The following is a 12,581-nucleotide window of genomic DNA, read 5'->3' as shown; positions in this document are numbered from 1 at the left end:
TCTCTTTCGCTTCTATCCCCTCTTCTATCATCTATACTCTTCTACATACTTGAAATATGGCTTACATAGATCCCTCTCTCTGGGGTAAATTTACTAAGGTCCCGATTTTGACCGAGATGCCGTTTTTTCATCAAAGTGTCATCTCGGTAATTTACTAAGCAATAATCACGGCAGTGATGAGGGCATTCGTAATTTTTTGGAAGTCCAACAAAAAAAATACAAATGAATACACCATCGGTCAAAACGCGGCTGTTTAAGTATGAATCTCGGTCATTTACTAAGAAGTGCAAAGCAAAAAAAAAAAAAACACTGCCGTGAAAAATTACAACTCGTAAAAATGTGCTAAAAAAAAACAGACCTGCTTTTTTAATCCGTGATTGTATAGGCATGCACGGATCCATGAGATCCGTGCATGTATATCAGTGGGAAGGGGTGGGAAAGTGATTATTTTCTCAAAAAAAATTGCGTGGGGTCCCCCCTCCTAAGCATATCCAGCCTCGGGCTCTTTGAGCCGATCCTGGTTGCAGAAATATGGGAAAAAAATTGACAGGGGTTCCCCCATATTTAAGCAACCAGCATCGGGCTCTGCGCCTGGTCCTGGTTCCAAAAATACGGGGGACAAAAAGAGTAGGGGTCCCCCGTATTTTTAAAACCAGCACCGGGCTCCACTAGCTGGACAGATAATGCCACAGCCGGGGGTCACTTTGATATAGTGTTCTGCGGCCGTGGCATCAAAAATCCAACTAGTCACCCCTGGCCGGGGTACCCTGGGGAAGTGGGGACCCCTTCAATCAAGGGGTCCCCCCCCCAGCCACCCAAGGGCCAGGGGTGAAGCCCGAGGCTGTCCCCCCCCATCCAATGGGCTGCGGATGGGGGGGCTGATAGCCTTTTGTGATAATGAAAAGATATTGTTTTTAGTAGCAGTACTACAAGGCCCAGCAAGCCTCCCCCGCATGCTGGTACTTGGAGAACCACAAGTACCAGCATGCGGCGGAAAAACGGGCCCGCTGGTACCTGTAGTACTATTACTAAAAAAATACCCAAAAAAAGACAAGACACACACACCGTGAAAGTAAAGATTTATTACATACATGCACACAAACATACATACATACTTACCTTATGTTCACACGAGGGTCTGTCCTCTTCTCCAGTAGAATCCAAGGGGTACCTGTTGAATAAATTCTACTCACCAGATCCCGGGTCCCAGGGTCCGCGGGGCAACCATTTGTAATCCAGGTACTTGAATAAAATAACAAAACGGAGAGCCGAGCCACGAACTGAAAGGGGCCCCATGTTTTCACATGGGACTCCTTTCCCCGAATGCCAGAAACCCACTCTGACTGATGTCTAAGTGGGTTTCTTCAGCCAATCAGGGAGCGCTACGTTGTAGCACCCTCCTGATCGGCTGTGTGCTCCTGTACTGAGTGACAGGCGGCACACGGCAGTGATACAATGTAGCGCCTATGCGCCTAGGATTTTACACTGTTTAATTTAAAAAAAAAAAAATGAACCCCAGCACGGATCACACAGATCCGGCCGAGATTCATTTTTAAAAAGTCGGCAGTGTTTTGCTAATCACTGCCGTAAAAAACTGAAAAAAAAAACGAATGACATCGACATCGGAAAACCCGAAAAGGCAAAATACGGCAGCTTAGTAAATCCGTCGTAACAAATTCAAAAAGTTGCAGTTTTACACTTTCGATGTCATTCGTGATTATTCTCCCACCAAATCGGGAGAATTACGAATGTTAGTAAATATACCCCACTGTCTCCTCTTTACTTGGTGACTTTTACTTATGACAATCTCACACCTTAAGGTGGGCTCTCTGAACGTGGGCGGCATAAACTCCCCAGCCAAGCGTCGAAAAATCCTGCAATACCTCAATAAGCAACACTTAGATTTAGCATACCTACAAGAAACACACCTGTCAGAACTAGAGTCGAATAAACTCGGCACCATGGGTTGGAAGGTTGTGGCGGCAGCTCCCTTCTCTTCAAAGGCTCGTGGAGTTTTAATTTTGGCCCGCTCATCCCTACCTTTAAAGGTGACTAGGGTTACACCCGACCCCAATGGTAGATTTATCATAGCACAAGCTACCTTACATGACACACCGTATGTACTATGTAACATATACGCACCCAACACCTTCAAAAAGTAATTTTTTTCCACTCTGATAGCCAAATTATCCCCTAACCTTCATGACAGATTACTTATTGGTGGGAACCTTAATCTAATATCATCCCCGCTCCTTGACCGCTCTAATACTACCTCTAAACCCATCTCTTTACCAAAATTCGGTATACCACACTTTGCCTCATCCCTCCAAACCACTGATGTCTGGAGAGCCTTCAATCCCATCGACAGAGAATACACATGCCTCTCGGCCGCTCATGGCACATTGTCACGCATAGATTACTTCTTTATATCCCATATCTTAATCCCCGATATCATTTCCACTAATATAGAATCCATCTCTCTATCGGATCATGCCCTCATCTGGTTCGATCTCCAACTCTCACATGACCCCTCTGCCACAAAAGTCTGGAGATTCCCCACCCATCTATCACGCTCACAATCGTTCTGCGAAGCATTGATGGAGAAATGGGATGAACTTTCAGCTAATAACATATCACATCTCACTTCTAACCCCCCAATTTTTTGGCAAACTGCCAAATCAATATTACGGGGCATGATCATTTCATACGCATCCAGATCTAAAAAACATATAGCCTCATCCTACTTACAACTACAGTCAGATTTAACATCCTCATTCCAACTATTTAAGACATCACCCTCTCCTGAAAACAAAGCGCTATACATAAAAGCAAAAACCAAATTTGAAGACCATCTTCAATCTCTAGGTGACAAACATCTATTTAATATTAATTATAGATATCACAAATTTGGCAACAAAACTGGCAAGCTCTTGACCAATTTACTACATGGATCTCGATCTCCTGTGCTTATACACCCTCTACAAACACAAGATGGCCAAATAACAACCTCTAACCAACAAGTAACGGAGGTGATGAGATCATTCTATGAATCGCTATACTCTGCCCCTACACCCTCCTTTCATGCAGACACCCCATCCCAGGATACATCCTCTCCTACACCCAAATGGGAATACCCCTCACTCCCCACCATTCCGCAATCTCTTTCTGACACCCTGATAGCACCCATAACGGATGTAGAGATCCTTTCAGTTATCAATCATCTCCAACGAGACAAAGCCCCAGGCCCGGACGGATTCTCAGGCGAATTTTACAAACTACTAGCCCCCAAAATTATCCACTCTTTAGTACTGCTATACAACCATCTCCTCACAAATCTAAATCCCCCACTCTGCTTCACTTCAGCAATAATAAAAACTCTTCCCAAACCAAATCGTGACCTGTCTCTACCTAGCTCTTATAGACCTATATCTTTACTCAATCTTGACTACAAAATCTTGACAAAAATTCTATTCAATCGCCTCCAACTGATTTTACCTCACATAATCCACCAAGACCAAACTGGCTTCGTATCAGGCCGCCATTCTGTGATTAATTTGAGGAGGGTCTTCTCGGCTGTCCAGTGCATGAATGCTTCCCCTCCCACCAAACCACCTATCATTCTATCGCTGGACGCCGAGAAGGCCTTTGATTTAGTACTATGGCCTCACTTACATCACACGCTACATAAATTTGGCTTCCCTAAGAAATTTATCGATATAATAGCAGCCTTATACTCAAATTCTACCTCCCAAATCTCCTGTAATGGAATCCTCTCCTCTCCTTTCCCCATAGCTAGAGGCACCAGACAAGGATGCCCGCTGTCGCCCTTACTATTCAACATAGCCATTGAACCTCTTGCAATAGCCATCCGTAAATCGACCAATATATCTGGAATTGCTATCGGAACCACGGAGCTAAAGATTTCTCTGTTCGCAGATGATATGATTCTATTCCTTTCTGATCCCTCCTCCTCAGTCCCACATGTTATGTCCCTTATCTCAGCTTTTGGCCAAATTGCAGGCCTCAAAATAAACATATCCAAATCTGAAATCTTACCTATCAATGGCCCGCCCCCCATCACTCAAAACATCCCATCTCTCTCTACCTTTCATTTAGCAAAGGAAGGCATAAAATACTTAGGGATCAAAATTCCACCATCCACGGCCAACATCTATAAACTTAATTACACCCCCCTACTAACAAAAATAGCCACTCTCTATGATAACTGGAAGGATCTCCCATTATCACTCATGGGCCGCCTTGCTGCGGTGAAGAGTATTATTTTCCCCAAAATCTTTTATCTCATCCAAATGTTGCCACTTTCTTTGAAACCCTCTGACTTTAATACCTTTGACAAATTAACCTCCAAATTCCTTTGGAAACATAAAAAATCCAGAATTTCTCTGACCAAATTACAAAACCCCATCAAACAGGGAGGACTCAAAGCCCCCAATCTACGCATGTATACACATTCAGTCATGTTCCGCTATATCTCGGACTGGATTTTGGAATCCTCCATATATACAGACGTCAACCTCGACATGGCCATGTTCGCACCTTACTCCCCGGGAGCACTACTGCACTCCAAAATGCAAGAAATCCCAACACATATCTACAACAACATCATTTTCACAGACACATACAAAACTTGGATCTCCATTAACAAAATTTTAAACCGAAACCACTCCTCGTCCATACACATCCCACTGTGGGGCAACCCGGGGTTCCCCCCGTCCTTAACCAACTGCCTCTACCTTGAATGGAAGGCTAAGGGACTATCGACAACTGCAAAAGTCTTTGACCCAGGGGGAATACCATTCTCTTTCTCCACCCTCCAACAGAAATACCAACTTCCTAACAATCAATTCTTCATGTTTCTTCAAGCTCGCCACTTCGCAATATCTCTTCATACACACACTTTCCGTCCCGACAAACAAGATCTTATACTCTCACTACTCCAATCTTTAACACACAGACCATACAAGACTAACCTTCTCTATCCCAAACTAATGCACGCCAGACACCCTACTTTAGCCTCATCAAACGTTGCTAGCTGGTCACAAGATATACCAACGATCTCTGAAATCGTTGATTTATGCCCTAATCTCACCTTAACCATGCGATGGCTTAACTCCTCCTATTTACAAGAAGTCCACTTCAGAACTATCCATAGGGCCTATATATCCCCAGCACAGAGAAGCCACATGGTTTTGGAAGAATCAGGAGACTGCCCAAAATGTTCAGCACACCAAGCCAAATTTCTACATTCCTTTTGGTCATGTGGAAAGATCAAAAAAATATGGTACAAAGTTATAGCCTACATTAATAAATTATTTAATGCCAGGGTACAGCCTGACATTTTAGCATGCCTATGCGCAAATTTCACCAAATGGAGAATTGGTCCACATACATCTCAGATCAATCCTCTACTCACTATTATAGTGACAATTGCGAAGAAGATAATCCTCATCCACTGGACTACCAAATCCACTCCATCCCTTAATGAGGTAGTGCAGAAACTTAGACAACTCTTTCTCTTTGACAGAAGATCTTTGATCTTGGCCAGGGGTGAGAACCTCTCCAAATTTATGAACAAATGGCACTTCTATATTCTGTCACTACCAGTAGAAATGAAAACCTCGCTAACCAAAATGTTTGACATCACCCAATGGTCTCACCATTAATGTGCGGTGAGCATTTTGCTCCCTGCTCTTTAAAGGACTGAACTAATTGTAGGTTTGAGGGTTCATCACACTATATAAAATATTCATCCTCGCTTCCTTTAGAGTGACGCCCAGGTTCGGAGAGCTCGCCCCCCTCTCAGTCACCTTCCTCTCACCCTCAAAGTTACCAATCCTTGAAGTATCTGTTCTGACAGAGACAAACCAGTATATTGCGCATTCTCTGTGATGTCAATCGGAATTTCCTCAAGCGCAAATACACCTAGATTGAGCCATATTTCTTCCTTGACCTTTCTTCCTTCTCTCCCCTTTTATACTACTCCTCTCTTCCTCTCTTTCTTTCTTATCTCTATTCCTTATCTCACCTGTACTTTATCTCTATCTATTCTTTTATCTCTCGCCTTTTCTATATGGGCATACTCCCTCCCATTTAGTTTTATGGAGTAACACTCTAAGGCTATTATGTTTCACAAAAGTCATTTACCATCTGGCAATCACCTCCTTTGAATTTACTTAGTCACCAGCTCTTTCGCAGAAACTGACGACAACATCGTAACATGCCGGCCACCAATAGTGACTAGTAAATAGTTTGTAACAATGTCATGTTTTTTGCTCTTTGCTATATAATAATGTTAAAAGAGTTCCAGCTTGAGATGTCATGTCACATCATTGCCGTTTGGAATTGTCTCCAATGCTTTAGATATTGAATTGCTTTATTGCCATATACTGACATCAAGTTTCATTTTCAAACCAAAAACAATGAGACAAGACTAGCCTAAAGTTTTATGACTGAGCATCTTTTGCTCCATGTTCCACTGAATACAAATGTTGTACTATGGATGTATACCATTAATAAAATAAAAATTGTTATATTAAAAAAAAAATAGTAATGAGCGGGTTCGGTTCGTCGGAATCTGAACCCCCCGAACTTCACCCTTTTTACATGGGTCTGAGGCAGACTCGGATCCTCCCGCCTTGCTCGGTTAACCCGAGCGCACCCGAACGTCATCATCCCACTGTCGGATTCTCGCGAGATTTGGATTCTATATAAAGCCGCGCGTCGCCGCCATTTTTCACTCGTGCATTGGAAATGATAGTGAGAGGACATGGCTGGCATCCTCTCACTTTGTTTCAGGGGGCTGCAGTGCAAATATCTTTATTCTGGGGACCAGCAGTATTATAGGAGGAGTACAGTGCAGAGTTTTGCTGACCAGTGACCACCAGTATTATACGTTGTCTGCCTGAAAAACGCTCCATATCTGTGCTCAGTGTGCTGCATATATCTGTGCTCACACTGCTTTATTGTGGGGACTGGGGACCAGCAGTATTATATAGGAGGAGTACAGTGCAGAGTTTTGCTGGCCAGTGACCACCAGTATTATACGTTGTCTGCCTGAAAAACGCTCCATATCTGTGCTCAGTGTGCTGCATATATCTTTGCTCACACTGCTTTATTGTGGGAACTGGGGACCAGCAGTATTATATAGGAGGAGTACAGTGCAGAGTTTTGCTGACCAGTGACCACCAGTATTATACGTTGCCTGCCTAAAAAAAAGCTCCATATCTGTGCTCAGTTTGCTGCAAATATCTGTGCTCCCACTGCTTTATAGTGGGGACTGGGGACCAGCAGTATTACATAGGAGGAGTGCAGTGCAGAGTTTTGCTGACAAGTGACCACCAGTATTATACTTTGTCTGCCTGAAAAATGCTCCATATCTGTGATCAGTGTGCTGCATATATCTGTGCTCACACTGCTTTATTGTGGGTACTGGGGACCAGCAGTATTTTATAGGAGGAGTACAGTGCAGAGTATTGCTGACCATTGACCACCAGTATACGTTGTCTGCCTGAAAAATGCTCCATATCTGTGCTCAGTGTGCTGCATATACTGTATCTGTGCTCACACTGCTTTATTGTGGGGACTTGGGACCAGCAGTATTATATAGGAGGAGTACAGTTCAAAGTTTTGCTGACCAGTGACCACCAGTATTATACGTTGTCTGCCTGAAAAACGCTCCATATCTGTGCTCAGTGTGCTGCATATATCTGTGCGCACACTGCTTTATTGTGGGGACTGGGGACCAGCAGTATTATATAGGAGGAGTACAGTGCAGAGTTTTGCTGGCCAGTGACCACCAGTATTATACGTTGTCTGCCTGAAAAACGCTCCTTATCTGTGCTCTGTGTGCTGCATATATCTGTGCTCACACTGCTTTATTGTGGGGACTGGGGACCAGCAGTATTATATAGGAGGAGTACAGTGCAGAGTTTTGCTGACCAGTGACCCCCAGTATACGTTGTCTGCCTGAAAAATGCTCCATATCTGTGCTCAGTGTGCTGCATATATCTGTGCTCACACTGCTTTATCGTGGGGACTGGGGACCAGCAGTATTATATAGGAGGAGTACAGTGCAGAGTTTTGCTGACCAGTGACCACCAGTATTATACGTTGTCTGCATGAAAAACGTTCCATATCTGTGCTCAGTGTGCTGCATATATCTGTGCTCACACTGCTTTATTGTGGGTACTGGGGACCAGCAGTATTATATAGGAGGAGTACAGTGCAGAGTTTTGCTGACCAGTGAACACCAGTATACGTTGTCTGCCTGAAAAAAACGCTCCATATCTGTGCTCAGTGTGCTGCACATATCTGTGCTCACACTGCTTTATTGTGGGGACTGGGGACCAGCAGTATTATATAGGAGGAGTACAGTGCAGAGTTTTGCTGACCAGTGACCACCAGTATTATACGTTGTCTGCCTGAAAAACCCTCCGTATCTGTGCTCAGTGTGCTGCATATATCTGTGCTCATACTGCTTTATTGTGGGGACTGGGGACCAGCAGTATTATATAGGAGGAGTACAGTACAGAGTTTTGCTGACCAGTGACCACCAGTATTATACGTTAATCTATTACTGGCATATAATTCCACACATTAGAAAATGGAGAACAAAAATGTGGAGGGTAAAATAGGGAAAGATCAAGATCCACTTCCACCTCGTGTTGAAGCTGCTGCCACTAGTCATGGCCAAGACGATGAAATGCCATCAACGTCGTCTGCCAAAGCCGATGCACAATGTCATAGTAGAGAGCATGTAAAATCCAAAAAAATAAAGCTCAGTAAAATGACCCAAAAATCTAAATCAAAATCGTCTGAGGAGAAGCGTAAACTTGCCAATGTGCCATTTACGACACGGAGTGGCAAGTAACGGCTGAGGCCCTGGCCTATGTTCAAGGCTAGTGGTTCAGCTTCACCTGAGGATGGAAGCACTCATCCTCCTGCTAGAAAACTTAAAAGAGTTAAGATGGTAAAAGCACAGCAAAGAACTGTGCGTTCTTCTAAATCACAAATCTCCAAGGAGAGTCCAATTGTGTCGGTTGCGATGCCTGACCTTCCCAACACTGGACGGAAAGAGGTTGCGCCTTCCACCATTTGCACACCCTCTGCAAGTGCTGGAAGGAGTACCCGCAGTCCAGTTCCTGATAGTCAAATTGAAGATGTCACTGTTGAAGTACACCAGGATGAGGATATGGGTGTTGCTGACGCTTGGGAGGAAATTGACAAGGAGGATTCTGATGGTGAGGTGGTTTGTTTAAGTCAGGCACCCGGGCAGACACCTGTTGTCCGTGGGACAAATATGGCCATTGACATGCCTGGTCAAAATACAAAAAAAATCACCTCTTCGGTGTGGAATTATTTCAACAGAAATGCGAACGACTGGTGTCAAGCCGTGTGTTGCCTTTGTCAAGCTGTAATAAGTAGGGGTAAGGACGTTAACCACCTAGGAACATCCTCCCTTATACGTCACCTGGAGCGCATTCATCAGAAGTCAGTGACAATTCAAAAACTTTGGATGACAGCGGAAGCAGTCCACTGACCACTAAATCCCTTCCTCTTGTAACCAAGCTCCTGCAAACCACACAACCAACTCCCTCAGTGTCAATTTCCTCCTTAGACAGGAAAGCCAATAGTCCTGCAGGCCATGTCACTGTCAAGTCTGACGAGTCCTCTCCTGCCTGGGATTCCTCCAATGCATCCTTGAGTGTAACGCCTACTGCTGCTGGCACTGCTGTTGTTGCTGCTGGGAGTCGATCGTCATCCCAGAGGGGAAGTCGGAAGACCACTTGTACTACTTCCAGTAAGCAATTGACTGTCCAACAGTCCTTTGCGAGGAAGATGAAATATCACAGCAGTCATCCTGCTGCAAAGCGGATAACTCAGGCCTTGGCAGCCTGGGTTGTGAGAAACGTGTTTCCAATATCCACCGTTAATTCACAGGCAACTAGAGACTTGATTGAGGTACTGTGTCCCCGGTACCAAATACCATCTAGGTTCCATTTCTCTAGGCAGGCGATACCGAAAATGTACACAGACGTCAAAAAAAGAGTCACAGTGTCCTAAAAAATGCAGTTGTACCCAATGTCCACTTAACCACGGACATGTGGACAAGTGGAGCAGGGCAGACTCAGGATTATATGACTGTGACAGCCCACTGGGTAGATGTATTGCCTCCCGCAGCAAGAACAGCAGCGGCGGCACCAGTTGCAGCATCTCGCAAACGCCAACTCGTTCCTAGGCAGGATACACTTTGTATCACCGCTTTCCATAAGAGGCACACAGCTGACAACATCTTACGGAAACTGAGGAACATCATCGCAGAATGGCTTACCCCAATTGGACTCTCCTGGGGATTTGTGACATCGGACAATGTCACCAATATTGTGCGTGCATTACATCTGGGCAAATTCCAGCACGTCCCATGTTTTGCACATACAATTAATTTGGTGGTGCAGAATTATTTAAAAAACGACAGGGGCGTGCAAGAGATGCTGTCGGTGGCCCGAAGAATTGCGGACCACTTTCGGCATTCAGCCACCGCGTGCTGAAGACTGGAGCACCAGTACTGAACCTGCTCTGCCATCATCTGAAGCAAGAGGTGGTAACGAGGTGGAATTCAACCCTCTATATGCTTCAGTGGATGGCGGAGCAGCAAAAGGCCATTCAAGCCTATACATCTGCCTACGATATAGGCAAAGGAGGGGGAATGCACCTGACTCAAGCGCAGTGGAGAATGATTTCAACGTTGTGGAAGGTTCTGCAATCCTTTGAACTTGCCACACGTGAAGTCAGTTCAGACACTGCCAGCTTGAGTCAGGTCATTCCCCTCATCAGGCTTTTGCAGAAGAAGCTGGAGACATTGAAGGAGGAGCTAAAACAGAGGGATTCCGCTAGGCATGTGGGACTTGTGGATGGAGCCCTTAATTCGCTTAACCAGGATTCACGGGTGGTCAATCTGTTGAAATCAGAGCACTACATTTTGGCCAACGTGCTCGATCCAAGATTTAAAACCTACGTTGTATCTCTCTTTCCGGCAGACACAAGTCTGCAGAGGTTCAAAGACCTGCTGGTGAGAAAATTGTCAAGTCAAGCGGAACGTGACCCGTCAACAGCTCCTCCTTCACATTCTCCCGCAACTGGGGGTGCGAGGAAAAGGCTAAGAATTCCAAGCCCACCCGCTGGCGGTGATACAGGGCAGTCTGGAGTGAGTGCTGACATCTGGTCCGGACTGAAGGACCTGCCAGCGATTACTGACATGTCGTCTGCTGTCACTGCATATGATTCTGTCACCATTGAAAGAATGGTGGAGGATTATATGAGTGACCGCATCCAAGTAGGCACGTCAGACAGTCCGTATGTATACTGTCAGGAAAAAGAGGCAATTTGGAGGCCCTTGCAGAAACTGGCTTTATTTTACCTAAGTTGCCCCCCCCTCCAGTGTGTACTCCGAAAGAGTGTTTAGTGCAGCCGCTCACCTTGTCAGCAATCGGCGTACAAGGTTACTTCCAGAAACTGTGGAGAAGATAATGTTCATCAAAATAAATTATAATCAATTCCTCCGTGGAGACATTCACCAGCAGCAATTGCCTCCAGAAAGTACACGGGGACCTGAGATGGTGGATTCCAGTGGGGATGAATTAATAATCTGTGTGGAGGGGGATGTACACAGTGAAAGGGGTGAGGAATCGGACGATGAGGAGGAGGTGGACATCTTGCCTCTGTAGAGCCAGTTTGTGCAAGGAGAGATTGATTGCTTCTTTTTTGGTGGGGGCCCAAACCAACCAGTCATTTCAGTCACAGTCGTGTGGCAGACCCTGTCACTGAAATAATGGGTTCGTTAAAGTGTGCATGTCCTGTTTATACAACATAAGGGTGGGTGGGAGGGCCCAAGGACAATTCCATTTTGCACCTCTTTTTTCTTTCATTTTTCTTTGCATCATGTGCTGTTTTTGAAGTACCATCCTGCCTGACACTGCAGTGCCACTCCTAGATGGGCCAGGTGTTTGTGTCGGCCACTTGTGATGCTTAGCTTAGCCATCCAGCGACCTTGGTGCACCTCTTTTTTTCTTTGCATCATGTGCTGTTTGGGGACTATTTTTTAAATCTGCCATCCTGTCTGACACTGCAGTGCCACTCCTAGATGGGCCAGGTGTTTGTGTCTGCCACTTGGGTCGCTTAGCTTAGTCACACAGCTACCTCATTGCACCTCTTTTTTTCTTTGCATCATGTGCTGTTTGGGGACTATTTTTTTGAAGTGCCATCCTGTCTGACACTGCAGTGCCACTCCTAGATGGGCCAGGTGTTTGTGCCACCCACTTGGGTCGTTTAGCTTAGTCATCCAGCGACCTTAGTGCAAATTTTAGGACTAAAAATAATATTGTGAGGTGTGATGTGGAAATGAGTGGAAATTATTGTTATTGAGGTTAATGATACTATAGGATCAAAATTACCCTCAAATTCTATGACTTTAGCTGTTTTTGAGTTTTTAAAAAAAAATTACCAGAATCTAAAACACATTCGAATCCAAAATCCGAAAGGGTGGTTTTGCCAAAAACGCGTCC

The sequence above is a fragment of the Pseudophryne corroboree genome, chromosome 9 (genome assembly GCF_028390025.1).
Source record: "Pseudophryne corroboree isolate aPseCor3 chromosome 9, aPseCor3.hap2, whole genome shotgun sequence".
In the NCBI taxonomy this organism is placed as follows: domain Eukaryota; kingdom Metazoa; phylum Chordata; class Amphibia; order Anura; family Myobatrachidae; genus Pseudophryne; species Pseudophryne corroboree.
This window is presented reverse-complemented; position numbering follows the sequence as displayed.